Raw genomic sequence first — 17133 nt, forward strand, 5'->3', positions numbered from 1 at the left:
GCAGTTTCTAGTGAAGCAATAGCTAATGGCCTTACAGGGTTTCCTTTGTATGTAACCATTTTCTGTTGGTGATTTTAAAATTCCCTTTTTATTACTACTTTAGTAATTTTAATACCATGTGGCTTGTTGCAGACCAACTGGGTTGATTTTGTTGGGGGATTTCTGCACAGATTTGGAAAGTTTTCAGCTATTTCTTCAAACAAAATTTCTGCCTCCTTTTTTTCCTCACTTCTTCTATAATGCAAATGCTATTATGCTTGATGGTGTTGCTATTTTCACTAAGTCTATTTTCATCTTTAAAATATATATATATATATATATATATATATATATATATATATATATTTTCTCTCTTTCCTGTCCAGCTTGATTTTTTTCCATTACTCTGACCTCCAGGTCACCAATCTGTACTTCTGCTTCCCCTAGTATACAATTTATTCCATCTAGTGTACTTTTATTCCAGTTATTGTGTTCTTCATCTCTGATTTTTTTAAAATGTTTTCTCTTTGTTAAGGAACTCAATGAGATCCACTACTCTTTTCTCAAGTCTAATGCATATTTTTATGACAATTGCTTTAAATTCTCTACCACACATATTATTTATCTCTGTTTCATTTGGGTCTCTTGCTGTGACTTTGTCCTGTTCTTGTGGCATTCTTTCAGATGGGTTCAAGCCAAGAGCATATTAGAGGGACAGGAGCATAGAGATACATAAGGGTTGGGTGGGCTGAGCTAGAAATGTTTGAGGTGGTCTGCTGTGGGAGGACACCCACAGCCATCAGGACCCAGGCAGACCAGGTAAGAGGATGTGGATGGGTGCCATCTCCAAGGTGTTAGCAAGATTTGCAAGGTTCTGCTATGGGAGAACTAGAGTAGAGGTCTGGCTGGAGGGGGCATATTCAACAGGAGAATGGGATATGTGGTGTGCTGTTGTCAATTATGTTGCCCCCACACTGCTTCCTGTAGGTGTCTGTGTGTCTAGCTTGGGGGTGAGGCAGAAAAGGAAAATGGGGCCTGCTAGCTCCTTTGTTCCTCTTGTTCCTCGAGTAGTTTCCCCAAATGATCCCTGCCCCTTCAGCACACACTCAGAGATTAGTAAACAAATCCTCCTCCCCAAAACTGCTGCTTCTTTGTTGTATCTCTGCAGGGTTATGTGTTGCACTGTCTCTTTAAGGGCAAGGCTCAGTTTTCTCTAGCCTTCCCAGCTGTCCCAGAGCCAAGTCTGCAGATTTTTAGAGTTCCTTGTGTTAAGCTCACTAATGTTAAGAATTCCTGAAATTGAGCTCCTCTGAATTTATATTATGTTATGTTATGTTATGGATTCATCTTCTTCTCTGATGGGGCTCCCTGGTGTAAGAGTCTGTTTCTTTCCCTCTGTACACCTACAAATTGTTCTGTCCTGAGGAGAGTCCCAGCCCTTGTACCCTTTTCCATATGACCTCCTCTCTACATTTAACTATGTAGAGTTTGTTCTGCCAATCCTTGAGTCATTTTTTGGGTTATTTACACTGAAGTGACATGCTACCAGTTGTTGTATCTGTTGGATGAGGTGAATTTGGGATCCTCCCACTGCACCCTCTTCCTCTTTCTATCTCTTATTTCTATCTTCTCTTCAAAAATTTCTTTTAAGAATATTTATTTAAAACAACAAGTATTTTAGTTTCATTTGTCAAATCCATCTTTAGTAATAAATAAACTTAATTACTTAGCATCAGACACAGTTCATTAGATTCTAGTCCTTTTATGTCTCTTTTTTTTTATAATCATTTTTCTATTTTTGTTCATTTTGCAAGGTCTCAAGTATTATATATTTTTTGTTTTGTTCAATTTTAACTCAATATTTCAAATATCTTCAAATCTCAAATTCTTGTTTCATTGAATATATTCTTGTACTTATCCTTATTTTAATTATTAAAAAATGACATACAAAATTAATTTCCCTTAGTCCTATCACCATCAGAGTAGTCACTATACTTTTCCTCTTTGATGTCAATTAATAAAGATCTTTTGAAAGTATTTTAACTGTCAATATTCCCTTAGAGTATTCCTCTTACATTTCTGTCTCCAAAAGCCTACATTTATAAAGTTGAACATTTTTGTTCCTGTGAGGTTTAAGTTTTTCCTTGCAGAAGACCTATTCTCTTCTAAGAATGTCAATAGATAGTCATTTTCTCTTTACATGGAACTATATAATGTAAACCTCATTGGTTAACACTATTCTCCACCATTAATTGCCTTCTATACTGAAATATCATAGATTACTCATTTGATTTTTCTTTGGAGTATTTTCCCTAGATGCCATATGTGCATGGTTTACTCTCTCAATTCTTGAATATTAGCTAATATATTTTCTTACCTCTAGCAAGAAGTGTTAGCTTGGTTATGTTTAAGATGCTAGTGTCACTGCACATTTTTTTTTCTGTAGCTTTTAGCCCTTATTGTACTGCTTTCCCTATAGATTGTTGTAAATAAAAAACCAGATGCCAAGTATTCCCTTAGTTCAGGAACCATTCGATTTCTTTTCTTCCTTCCTTCCTTCCTTCCTTCCTTCTTTCTTTTCTTTTTTCTTTTTCTTTTCTTTCTTTCTTTCTTTCTTTTTTTTTTTTTTCTTTTCTTTCTTTAATTCCTCCTATCCAAACTGTGGTGAATTATTTCAAAATCAATAGATGACTCTAGATGCTGCTATTTGCTATTGTATATTATTTGCTTCCTTATTTGATTTTCTTATTTGATTTTCTTTTTGGAACTTGTAAGAACTTATCAAGTAAGTTCTCTAAATTCCTCTTACCGTTCCTTTTTTTTTTTCCCCACAATCTTTCCTCTTCATTCATATTGATTGTGTCTTTTTTTAGACACAATCTTTTTTTTAGATTCTGCCTTACTTATTTGTTTTTTTCTTCATTCAGACTGATTTAGTATTAAACAATGATTATCTTTTCATAGTTTATTAATAGAAATAATAATTAAAAATTCATTTTTCTAGGAAATGTTTTCTTGTAAATAACTTTGTGTATGTATGTATGTATGTATGTATGTAATGCCCACACAAATATATATATATTTTTTTTCACCAGGAATTCACTCTTTTAAATACTTTGCCTGATCTGTCTTAATCTCTTTGCTGACTCCTTTTTTTTTTTTTCCATTTGTTTGCTCAAAGCTCTATTTATTCTATTGACCAGTTCGTCTCATTAGAATCCTTTCTGTCAAACCAAACCCACATGCTATGATGGATCCTGTAATAAACTTAGGCATCTCATAGGTTTAAATTCTAGAAGGTGGGGAGAACCTAATTTGTTCCTGATTTTTCTGCTGCTAATGTTCTCTTCTCACCCAATTCACAAGGATCAGCATTTCTCTTCCAATACCTTGATAGAGTTGTAGAATTCAAGAAGACTCAGTTGTATCCAGTCATGAATAAAGAAAGTTTAGTGGTTGTTCAAAAGGAAGGTATCTGGACTTGAATTCAGACCCATATCTGTAACCCTTCTGAGATACACACACACATACACACATCCCCTACACACCATAGCATCTCTGTATGTATGTATGTATGTATCTAATCTATCTAATCTATCATCTATCTATCATCTGTAATCTATCTACCCATCCATCTATGATACTACACAAATGTGTGACTATTTTTAAGGTCTGCCTGCATACTAATGTCTAGACAGGAAAGTTTTTATAGGCCTGAACTAAAGTGATATACATTACTTCTAATCATATTACATCTGGATATGTAGCTAAACCAAAGTGAAATAAATACTGGAAAATGTGCTGTAGTTATGTATTTAGGAGGAATGAAAAATAGGTTTATAAACACAAAGTTAAATTCTGCTTCACATATTTAATTAAGATATATATATATATATCTACATATAGATATATATATATGTCAAATTTAAATTTGACATATAAAATTTTTATTTGGAATATTTTCCTTAGATGCCATATGTGCATGATTTATATGTCAAATAAGAAATATATACACACACACACACATATATACATATGATGTATTATGTGTATAATATTTGTATTTACAAAAAAGCAAAATCTGTTAGTCAACATGCAAAATTGATTTTCTTGGTTAATAATGTTTTCCATTAAGTTTACAGAACATCTAAAACCATCCTGAGTTCAGTCAGCAGGCTATTTTTTTTCATGTCTGCTCAAAACTACCTCTGTTAGTTCTGATTAAATAAGTAATATATGCCAGATGAGTTTCTTTCTAAACCTTCTTGTGTCAGTTACACTTTAGTTTGTATTTATATAAGTGAATTCTATTAATTCAACTAATATACATAAATGTATTGATTTTTTATGTTTCCAAGTCTCATTTAAAATTTTAACAATTTCCTTGTTAAATTGCTCCTTTTATTATTATGTACAGAACTTATTTATACTTGTGTTTTAATTCATCTGGTATTAATATTGCAAAACCAGCCATCTTTATTTAATATTTGTTTGCTATATTCTTTATATCTTTTTATTCCTACCTTTCTCATGTACGTATGAGTGAATTTGCTTATGACTTAGGTACTTTTCTTGAAGAACCAAAATATTTCTCATATTTTTCCAAGCCCCTGAAATAAACAATGGAAAATACAAGCAGCTTTGTAAACACCAATTGCTAGAAGTCCATAGCTTAATTCTTACCAAAAGTCAGCACTGATGTCTGCCTTTTACAGCTCCTCCTAGCACCACTGAACAATTTTCACATGTACTAAGCGATTCTCACTTGGTCCCAAATGTCAGCACTTATCTATCTTAAGAAGTGGAAACAGGTGTCATGTTTCTTCTCACTTATCATATATTTTATAAATTCCTGCCATATCACAGGTTTTCATATTTAATATCTGATCTTACAAGAGTTTCAGCTAGGAATTAAGATGAGAACGCATTTTAGGTGTGGAGCATGTCATATAAAAATACATAGTGACTAAGAAGGAGAGAAGACAGATCCATTTCAGATGTATGTCATTATCATAGTATTAAAATAAGCAAAGTTATTATCCTTAGTTTGTGCTTGGTATAATCTCACCACATATCAGTGATACAGCCATAGAAAAATTATTGCCACTTGGAGTTTCAATTTTCTAATCTATGCAATGGAAATCATGATAGTATCTACTTTTGGCATATAAAGTTGTGTATGTGTACACTTACTTGTATTTCAAGACTTAGGTTTTAGAGTTTAATTTCTATATATGCAATTTTTTGAGTTTTCACTTAAAGATGGGGAAGTTAATAAACCTAAAATACTGTTAACTGATGTAACAATATATTTAACTATTTGATTACACAAAGATTAGAGTCATCTTCAAATACAATGAGCTGATACTGTAATTTAAATTCCATTTAAATTAAATCTTCAATTAAATTCAAAATTGAAACTGAAATTTAAATCTCATTTGTTTCTTTTCCCTTTAACATTAAATTACAAAATTTCCTCATAATATTAATCACTCCAAACCAAATTTTAGCACATAATTTTCCACATTTAATTTTAATTCTTGCTTGATTAGCCCAAAGAAAAGCATTCAAAATTATTTAATAACAAAAATATACACAAGAAAATCTAATTCCTATTTTATTTTAGTCGATTGACTCCACATAGATTTTGTTTTTCTCTTGAATTCACAAAAAGTTGTAAATGTCATTTACATGGGGTAAAATGGGAAAAAGAATCGCATTTAAACTCAAAGTTTAATTTAATGTTACCATGAATAAAACTGAATTCAGTACAGATCAAGTAAAGGAAATGTGCTTAATATCAATTGAAGTTACAATACGTTATAGTTAACACTTCTATAGAACTTACCATTGCCCCAGGAATTTTTGAGGAGAGAGAGAAAAGGTGGGGGGAATTAAGGAAGCTTATTTTTCAAAATAACTCCATGACTTCAGTGTTATTTTTATCTTTACTCTATAGATAAGGAAACCAAGACTCAGAAATAGTAATGAATTTCCCAAGGTTATATACCTAGAAATATGCAAACTTACTGACTATTTTATTTCTTTACATAGAGAATTTTAAATTTGAGAGCCATCTTTTAAATTTTCTGAATTTCAACTGTAATATTTAGTCATAGCCATTCACTTTCCAATTTCAAAGGAAGATTTTATCTTATCCTAAGTTTGTTTCAGTACTAGAATATAGCAAATGAGAAAGTGATTTTTAATAGTCCTTTAAAATAAAAATGTGTGGATGAATAATTTGTCAAAACAAATTAAATTTAAAATATAAATTATGTATGCATTTATTTAGAGAAGAAATATTTAATCAGTCAGTATCTATTTAATACTTTCAACTACAATTTACTTCTAAATAAAAACCATTATTTGTATTTTTGGAGCATTCATATCCTTCCTGTTTGAAGAAAATCATGAAGTTTTTATATTTATATTTTATTTTATAATCTATAATGTATGTCAAGTCTTAGTTTTGAATATAGGCTTCTCAAAGTAAAATCTAATCCTAAGATTTTTGACTAAAAGAATCTTTTGAGATGAAGGACTGAGTAAACATCTATTAAGGAGAAGTTTTATTAAATGATTCCACCAATTAAAGAACATAAACTATATGACTTAAACTGGCTTAATTCCTTTTTGAGTATTTATTTTGTTAAAATAAATTCCCTCTCATACACATAGTTTTGTGTGGAAAGAATATCAAAAGAAATCTTTTCACTATAGAACTTCAAATGTTGTGGTGAAGTAACCTCTTTTACATACTATTTTCTTGTTTTGTTTTGAAACATAAATATGTTCAATCATTCCTACCATTTAGAATCTAACACTCTCTCCCTCACTTCACTACCTGCTCCTGCTCCCTTCATTCTTATTCTCTCCCATCACAGCCAAATTTATTGTTAAACTTCAATATAAACTTTTTTCCCATCACTCCAATGCAATTGTTTTGCCAATAACCTTCACTTTGTTAAACACAATGACTTTTTTCTTTTTTTGGTCTTAACTTTCTAGATATTTTATCTGCATTTTTCCCTTGGCTTAATTCAAGAAATAATCTCTGCCCTTTTGGTTTCTAAGACACAGTGCTACTGGTTCTCTCTTTTTCCTGGCCAGTGGATAGCCAGATGATTGGTGTCTCAAACACTGATCCTGTCAGACAGATGCTGTCTTCTGAGCTTGACCAATGTGTGTTCCTTGACTGACTTCATTCTTTCCCAAGCCCTAGCAACTAAACACAATAAATTTCCATCCCAGAGATCTTTATATTTACAGTTGGATACTGCTTATTACCCCATGAGTCTCTAAAACTGAGGTGGACCAAATGCACAATTCCCCATCTTATCTCTAAAAGTTCCTCTTCATCCAAGTCATTTCCTTAGTCTCCAACATCTTTTTAGTCTTCCAATATTAAAATCTGAGACCCACCCTTCTCTGCTCCTTTCTTTTGCCTCATATTCAGCCCTTACAAAATTGAATCATTGAGATCTTACTAACAAACTTCACATCTGTAGCCTAATTAACACACTTGTTACATTAATTTCAAGTGTACAACTTACTGGTTTAATATTTCTATACATTACTCAATGTTTACCATGATAAGTGTAGTCACCATCTGTCATCAAAGTTATTACAATATTATTGAATATATTCTTATGCTGTACTTTTCATCTCTATGACTGATTTATTTTATATTACTTAATCCCCTTTATCCATTTCACTCATTGCCCCAACCACCTTACCTCTGGTAACCACCACCTTCTTGTGCTTTATTCTTCTCAAACAGCTCATTAAAACTAAAATTTCCTATGTTATGCTCCTTATTTGTTCTTTTCCAAATGTCATGTATTCAATTAGTAGCATCACTTCATACAGTTGCCCCAAACTTGGTTATAGTTTAGGCTTATCAGTTTAGGTTAACCTTAAGTTTAGGTTGTTTTTCTCTTTAAACAACCAATAAATGACAGTATCTGTAATTTATAGATTGGTAAATCTATATTCCAAACCCTATTATTACTTTAGTCCAGACCACCACTTTCTCTTTTCTGGATTACAATAGTAGAGAAATATCATATGATAGAGATACCATAGAGAAATAGTAGAGAAATACCATATGATTTCAGTCATATATAGAATTTAAAAAAAAATGAACAAAAGGATAAAAAAGTGAAAGATAGAGGAAAACCAAGAAACAGACTCTTAAATGTAGAGAACAAACCAATGTTTGTCAGAATAGAGGTGGGTTATGGGAATGGATTAGATGGGTGATGGGGCTTAAAGAGGCACTTGTAATGAACACCAGGTGATGTGTGGAAGTGTTGAATTACTATATTGTACATCTGAAACTAATATTGCACTGCATGTTAACTCACTAGAATTTAAATAAAAACTTAAAAAATAGTCCCTAGTTATGCTTCTTACCTTTATTAATAGCATCTGTTCACACTACAGAAAAGTGCTTTTTCCAATAACCAAAAATGAAGATAACATTTTTCCTAATTCATGATTTCTGGTTTCCCTCAGAATGAAGCCCCAACTCTTTATTAGAAAATAAAAGGCCTTCTGGGATCTATTCTCATATGGTCCAACTTCATGTTTTCCTTTTCAATTTTTTTTCCAGCCAAAATTTTCTTGAAAGTTTTACATTTTCTTTGCTTCTCTTCCTTTACACAAAACAGTCTTAACTTCTGGAATGTCTCTTTTCCTCAGCCCAACTCATAAACTTTGCTGATTAGTATGTTCTGTAAGATTAAATAAAACATTTCCTTTGCAGTAAGCTTTCCTTGTGCCTCTTCCTCTTTAAAGATTAATTCAATTATCACTCTAAAGTACACTTTCCTGAATGCTTGTCAGTGTTCCCACTATGTTATTAAAAGCCTGGAGGAAGGATAAAACGTTCTTTGTATCCCAAGCATAGACTATAAAATTTGACACATAGTAGCTAATCAATAAATATTTTTGTAATGAATGAATTTTCTCCAATAGCTGTGAAATTAATGATATTTCTCTTACACTGCCACAGTGATAATCAACTAATTTCAATTTCCCAAAGTTGCTATGCTGTCACACATAGGTACATCGTTAAACAGACATTTTTGGATTGTTATACTTATTTTCAGCATGTTTCTATACTTTGATTAATTTTAACTTCACTTTGTATACATTAGATGTGACCCCTCTTTACGAAATGGCATATTATTAGCTCAGACTTGGTTAATATATTTTTTAAAACTATCATGTGCCCTCATTGAACTTTCTTGTCTTTATTGTCATAGATAGTTGTCTGTATTTCTCCAATTGGCTTTGAACTTCTGAGGAAAGATATCCTAAATTCATGCTTCATGAATTTTGCTTATTTCCCAATAACTAATAGGAACTCCATAAATATTTAAGTGAATAATATAAACCATGCACTATCATACTGAATATATTTCACCTTATTGATTTTGTATAGAATATTCATTCTCTACATCAAGTCCTACTGAAATCTCACACTTCTTAATAGTTTAGCAAAAATGCCCTTTTCCCAGTTAAATGTCACCTTAGACATCCTTTTCTGCCAACACTCATCAAGGGTATTTGAGCTTTCCCACAGGTTGTACACTCAGCATGCTTAATTTATATTGTATATATCCTTGTATTGTGGTTTGACTATAAAGTTATTGGGGACTGGAACTTAGCTCTAATCATCTACATATGCTGAGCACAGAACAGATTGCTTTGCACATGGCTTTCCTACAGTATTTTTATATTTAATTTAATTTAACTTTAAAAATTGAAAGTCTCAGTATTTTTCTTATGGGGCTTAATACAACAGTTTTTAGGGAAATAGCTCCTTCTTTTAGACATTAAAGGAATTTAGACACTAGCTTGATGAAACCAGAAAAACCAGATTATATTTTTTATGAATAAGAGAAATAATATGTTTAGTCTTATTTGCAGATAATTGTAATGTGACTCTAGATCACATCATGAGCTGACAGAATAAAGAAATCTACTATAGATTTCTTAATTTTAATTTTCAGTATGAATATAGATTATAGACCCCATGATTTTAATGTTATGGGTTCTCTTTTCTATTGAAAAGAGGGATTTCCTTTTATAAGCAATCATACTGTCTCTCAGATTAAACACTGTCTTAATTGTTAGTTGCAATACTTAGTTATACTACTATATATCAAAGTTCTTAAAGCTTATTACATTTTAGATAAACTAAACAGAAAGGTTTTAAATCCTGTAATAATTAAGAAACATTGAAGAGTTTTGCAGAAACATAACTACAATTTAAATATTTTCTTGGATGTTTTATTTTCCATTTCCATTTATAATAATCCATCACCAGGGTATTCACATACAAAATTAATTAAAAAGAAAATCTTTCTTTGGCTCCTGGAAATCTTTTTTGCACATATTCCAAAGCACCCCATTTAAAGGTGCAAGTACAAGTAGGCAGTAAGGTGAGGTGGCCTTTTACCCGACAGTATTTCAGTCCAAGCAGAAAACAAGAAGAAAATTTACCCTTGGAGAATAATTTCTGTGTCAACTTTTCTACACCTATTCCCTAGAGGTTAAGTTAAGAAATAAACTGAACACAAATACAACTCTGCAGAAAATTGCTTGGGTTGGCTCAATTCTCCACTAAAAGGTATAACTATATTTCTTGTACTTCCATTTTTATGGGATGATGTATTTAAATGAGTTATGTTTTAATGGGGATATTTTAGAGATAAAGAAGAAAGTACAACTATTACTGGATAATTGCTTCCAAATCTAGGTTATTTTAAGGAAATGTTTAACTGTGAGAGGAGCTGCTCTTTCTTATATAATTTGTTGCTGGCATATTTCCATTGTTGAGTCAGCTAACACAGAATAAATCAGTAACTCTATTACAGATATTTAGTAACAAAATATATAAAATCATATGAAGGAAGCATCTATTATTTGAAAAAATACTTTATTTTTATAAACCTGCAATCTTCTATGTTCTTGGATTTTTTTTTTATAAAAACTGTCAACATTAGAGATAGAAAGATAACAGCAGAGTGGGGGTCCCTAGGCTCTTTTTGTTCCACAAATACAAGTAGATAACTATCAAGTCATTCTAAATATCCTACAAATTGAACTGAAGAGGGACAGAATAAATTCCATAACTCAAGGGAGAGAAGAAGGTAGGAAGTAGAGAGAGGTGGCTTTGGGGAGAAGTAAATACTGGCTGTTGTAGAAGGGAGGGAACCATGGTCATGGAGAAGGGCAAGAAAAAAAGGAGCACACAGAGGAATGCACAAGAATGTTTTCCCATACCCATTGTCTTGGAAACTGAGAGAGGTTGAATTTCATGAGGTCTTCCAACCATCAAGGCTGAAAATCTGAGTTTTAAGCATCAGAGGGCTTGCCTGGGATGGAATTTGGAGGGCAGTAGGCTCCTCCTGGTAAGAAGTTAGGCAAACAACACTGGCAGCAGATAGCTTGGAAATAGCAATCTGAAGAGTGCATAAGCACACAGTGAGGAGATTATCTGCTCCTCTTGGAGAGTTCCTCTAAATGCATTCATGGAAACACCCCTTTGGGAAAAAAGGAGCTGTCTGTGCCATTTCCTTCCCCCACCACTCAGCACAAACATAGAACCTCCTGCAGGAAGCAGACATGGTGGAAACTGGCTGCATAACCTGCTTATACTAAGACCCACCCCCTGCACTATGGTGGAACTGCCTTTCTGAGTCACACCTGCCTTACCCCCAGCATAGCAGGCCCTTCCCTCAGAAGACCAACACAGGCCCCTGCCCATTCCATGTTTTGTAGGGCCTGGGCTCTTATAGAGGTGGTGACAAGTCTTGTTTCCCAAGAAGACCAGAGCACACCTAGTTAAAACTCACCACATTCATGACAGGGGCCAAACACTGTCCACAGCAGGCAAGGAGAGTCTCTGCAGACAATTTGCCCAAAGGATAGAATAACTAGAACACAACAGTAGAGAACATAAAACACTCACTGGAGGAAGTCCCTGAACAAAAGGCTCTGGACACTACAGGACCTCCTCTTTCTAAGGCCATTATTTTAAGGAGCAGGAGATATAACTGACTTTTCTAACACAGAGAAAGCAGAGACTAAGGCAAAATGAGAAGATGGAGGAATATTCATAAATGAAAGGAAAAGATAAGGCCCCACCAAAAATCTAAGCAAAGTAAATATAAGTAACATGACTGATGATGAATTTAAAGTAGTCATCATAAAGATACTCACTGGGCTTGAGAAAAGAATAGAAGACATCAGTGAGACTCTTACCACAGAGATAAAAGAATTAAAAAAGAATCACAGGTGAATAGTGTAACAAGTGAGATTAGATTGCTTGATGCAATGAAGAGCAGCCTGGAAGAGGCAGAAGAATGAATTAATGATGCAGACGAGAAAATAATGGAAAGCAAGGAAGCTGAACAAAAGACAGAAAGAATACGGAACACAAGAAGAGATTTAAGGAATGCAGTGACTCCATCAAACATAACATTCATATTATAGGAGTCCCAGAAGAAGAGAGAAAAGGGGACAGAAAATTTATTTGAAGAAATAATAACTGAGAACTTCTTTAATCTATGGGAAGAAACAGACAGCTAGATTCAGGAGGCACAGAGAACTCCCATCAAAATCAACAAAAGCAAGCCCACATCAAGATGCATTTTAATTAAATTTACAAAATATGGTGATAAAGGAAAAAAAAATCTTTAAAGCAGAAGGCAAAAGAAGTCATTAACTTACAAGCTAAAACCCATAAAGCTAGCAGGAAAATTTTCAACAGAAACTTGGCAAGTCAGAATGGAGTGATGTGCTATATTCAAAGTGTTGAATGGGATATAACTGCATCCAAGGATGCTGTTTCCATAAGGCTACCATTCAGAATATAAGGAAAGATAAAGAGTTTCTCAGACAAACACCATTACCACTAAACTAGCCCTGGAAGACGTATTCAAGGGGACACTTTGAATAGAAATGAGAGACCAAAAGTGACATTATAAAGGCAGGACACAAAAGCAGTTAAAAAAAAAAATCTGTAAAAAAATCAGTCAAGGAACCCACTAAAAGTGATATGAAACATAATAGCATATACCTAAAATGTGAGGAGCAGAGGAGAAAATAATGGGTTCAAACTTAAATGATGATCAGTTTAAGTTAGACTATTTGCAAGAGGTTATATATAAACTAATGGTAGCTATACATAAAAAAACCACTAATAAACTTGCAAAGTATAAAGAGAAAGAAGTGCAAACTTATCACTAAAGAAAATCAGCAAAACATGAAAGACAAGAAAGGATCAGAGAAAATCTCCAGAAACACAACAAGTAATAAAGTGGCAATAAATAGAAATCTACCAATAATTACTCTGAATAAATGGATTAAATACTCCACTCTAAAGGCATAGGGTGTCAGAATGGATGAAAATACAAGTCCCCTGGGGCACCTGGGCGGGTCAGTCCTTAATTATCTGCCTTCAGCTCAGGTCATGATCCTAGCATCATGGATCGAGCCCCACATCAGGTTTCTTGCTCCACGGAAGGCCTGCTTCTCCTTCTCCTGTTTCCCCTGCTTGTATTCCCTCTCTCACTGTCTCTCTCTCTGTCAAATAAATAAAATCTTTAAAAAAAGACCCACTTATATGTTGCCTACAATAAAGTCATTTTGCACCTAAAGACACCTGCAGATTGAAAGTAAAAGGATGGAGAAACATTTATATGGAAATAGGTGTCAAAGGAAAACCTGAGTACCAATAGTTACACAAGACAAACTAGACTTTAAACAAAGACTATAACAAGAGACAAAATATGAGTCTATATAATCATATAGGGGACAATCTCACAAAAAGATATAATAATTATGACTATGCACCCAACATGAGAGAACCCAAATACATAAAACCATTAATAACAAACATAAAGGAACTAATTGATAATAATATAATAACAGTAAGACTTTACCACCCAAATTACATCAATCAACAGATCATCTAATGAGAAAAATCAAAGGAAATAATGGTTTTGAATGACACACTGGACCAAATGGACTTAACAAATATATTCAGAACACTCCAACCTAAGATAGCAGAACACACATTCTTTTCAAGTGCACATGGAACATTCTTCAGAACAGATCACACATTAGATCACAGCACTAACCTCTGAAATACAAGAAGATTGAAGTCATATCCTGCATCTTTTCTGGCCACAATGTTATGAAACTAGAAGTCAACCAGAAAAAAAATCTAAAAGACCACAAATACATGGAGGTTAAACAACATGCTAGTAAACAATAAATGGATCAGCCAGCAAATCAAAGAAGAAATTAAAACAAATAAACAAAAAAAAAAAAAAAACAAGAAGATAGGGGTACCTCGGTGGCTCAGTGGGTTAAGCCTCTGCCTTTGGCTCAGGTCATGATCTCAGTGTCCCAGGATCAAGCCCCACATCAGGCTCCCTGCTCAACAGAGAGCCTGCTTCCCCCTCTCTCTCTGCCTGCTGCTCTGCCTACTTGTGATTTCTCTCTCTCAAATAATAAATAAAATATTTTAAAAAATGGAACAAATGAAAATGAAAACACAATGATCCAAACATTTGGGATACAGCAAAATGATCATAAGAGGAAATTTTATAGCAATACAAGCCTCCTCAAGAAGCAAGAAAAATCTCAAATAAATACACTAACCTTACACCTAAAGGTGCTAGAAAAAGAACAACACACAAAGCCTAAATCCAGCAGAAGGAAGGAAAAAAAAATAAAGATAAGAATAGAAATAAATGATATAGAAACAAACAAACAATCCAAAACCCACAACCAAACAACAACAAAAATAATAGATCAAAGAAACCAGAAGCTGGTTATTTGGAAAAAAAAAATAATAAAATTGCTAAAAGTCTAGACAGATGTATCAGAAAAGTGAAAGCATTAAAATAATAAAGTCAAAAATGAGAAAGGAGAAATAACATCAATTACCACAGAAACACAAAAGAATATAAAAGAATAACATGAAAAACATGTCAACAAATTGGACAACCTGGAATAAATAGATGAATTCCTAGAAACATATAAACTACCAAAACTGAAAGAGGAAGCAATGCAAAACTTGAATAGACCTACTTAAAACCAGCAAAGAAGTTGAATCAGTAATCAAAAACTTCCAACAAATTAAAATCTGGTACCCACTGTCTTCATCCTCAATTTCTACTGACCATTTATCAAAGAATTGATCCTATTCTTCTCAAACTGTTCCAAAAAATAGAAAACAAAGGAAATCTTCCAAACTCATTCTATGAGGCCAGCATCATCCTGATACCAAAACCAGATAATGACACCACAAAAAACAAAAACAAAAACAAAAAACAAAAAAACAAAAACAAAAAACAAACTACCAGTCAATATCTGATGAACATAGGTGTAAAAATCATTGACAAAATACTAGCACATCAAGTCCAACAATGCATTAGAAAAATCAGCCATGATCGAGTGAAATATATTCCTGGGGTAAAATTGTGGTTCAATATTCACAAGTCAATTAACATGACACACCACATTAATGAAAGAAAGGATAAGAACCATATGATCATTTCAGTAGATATAGGAACAATAATTTGACAAAGTATAATATCCATTGGTGATTTAAAACAAATAAACAAACAAAAAATAAACAACAACAAAGTAGGTTTAGAGGGAACATACATCAACATAATAAAGATATATATGAAAAACCCTCAGCTAATATCATCTTAAATGGGTAAAAAAGAGCTTTTCATCTATAGTCAAGAACAAGATAAGGATGTCTACTCTGACCACTTTTATTTAACATAGTACTAGAAATCCTAGACAAGCAGTCAAACAACAAAAAGGAATAAAAGGTATCCAAATTGGGAAGGAAGAAGTAAAACTTCCACTATTTGAAGATGATAGGATACTTTATATAGAAAACCCAAACGATTCCACAAAAACAAAACAAAATAAAACAAGGCAAAAACAAACAAACAAACAACAACAACAACAAAACCAAAAAAAACCTGTCAGAACTGATAAATTCAGTAAAGTCACAGGATACAAAATCAATGTAAAAAATTCCACTGCATTTCTATCTCCCAGTAATGAGACAGCAAAAAGAGAAATTAAGGAATCAATCCCATTGATTGATTGCAGAAAAAAAAAAGAGATAAAATACCTAGAAATAAGCCTAACCAAAGAGGTGAAAGATGTACTGTGAAAACTATAAAACACTGATGAAAGAAAGTGAAGATGACACTAAGAAATGGAAAGACACTCCATATTCATGGATTGGAAGAATAAATAAGGTTAACATGTGTATGCTACCTAGAGTAATCTACATATTCAATAAAATTTCTATCAAACAACCATCAACTTTTTTCACAGAGCTGGAATAATTAATCCTAAAATTAGTATGGAACCAGAAAAGATCCCAAATAACCAGAGGAATGTTGAAAAAGAAAACCAAAGCTGGTGGCATCACAATTCTGGACTTCAAGATATATTTCAAAGCTGTAATTGTCAAGACAATATGGTACTGGCACAAAAACAGACACATTGATCAATGGAACAAAATAGAGAATTCAGAAATGGACCCTCAACTTTATGGTCAACTAATCTTCAACAAGGCAGGAAAGGAAAAAGCACGGTCTCTTCAACAAATGGTGCTGGGAAACTTAAACAGCCAAAGAATGAAACTGGACCATTTCCTTATGCCATACACAAAAATAGGCTCAAAATGTGTGAAAGACGTAAATGTGAGACAGGAATCCATCAAAATCCTAGAGGAGAGCACAGTCAGCAACCTCTTCAACCTCAGCAGCAGCAACTTCTTGTTGGACATGTTTCAAAAGGCAAAGGAAGCAAAGGCAAAATTGAACTATTTGGACAGCATCAAGATAAAAAGCTTTTGCACAGCAAAGAAACAGTAAAAAAAAAAAAAAGAGAGAGAGAGAGAAAACTTCAGAATGGGAGAAGATATTTGCAAATGTCTTATCAGATAAAGGACTTGTATCTAAAATCTATAAAGAACTTATCAAACTCAACACCCAAAGAATAAAGAACCCAATCAAGAAATAGACAGAAGCCTTGAACAGACATTTCTCCAAAGAAGACATACAAATGGCAAACAGACACATGAAAAAATGT

The sequence above is a fragment of the Mustela putorius genome, unplaced genomic scaffold (genome assembly GCF_011764305.1).
Source record: "Mustela putorius furo isolate JIRA1106 unplaced genomic scaffold, ASM1176430v1.1 tig00003834_pilon_pilon_pilon, whole genome shotgun sequence".
Classification (NCBI taxonomy): Eukaryota; Metazoa; Chordata; class Mammalia; order Carnivora; family Mustelidae; genus Mustela; species Mustela putorius.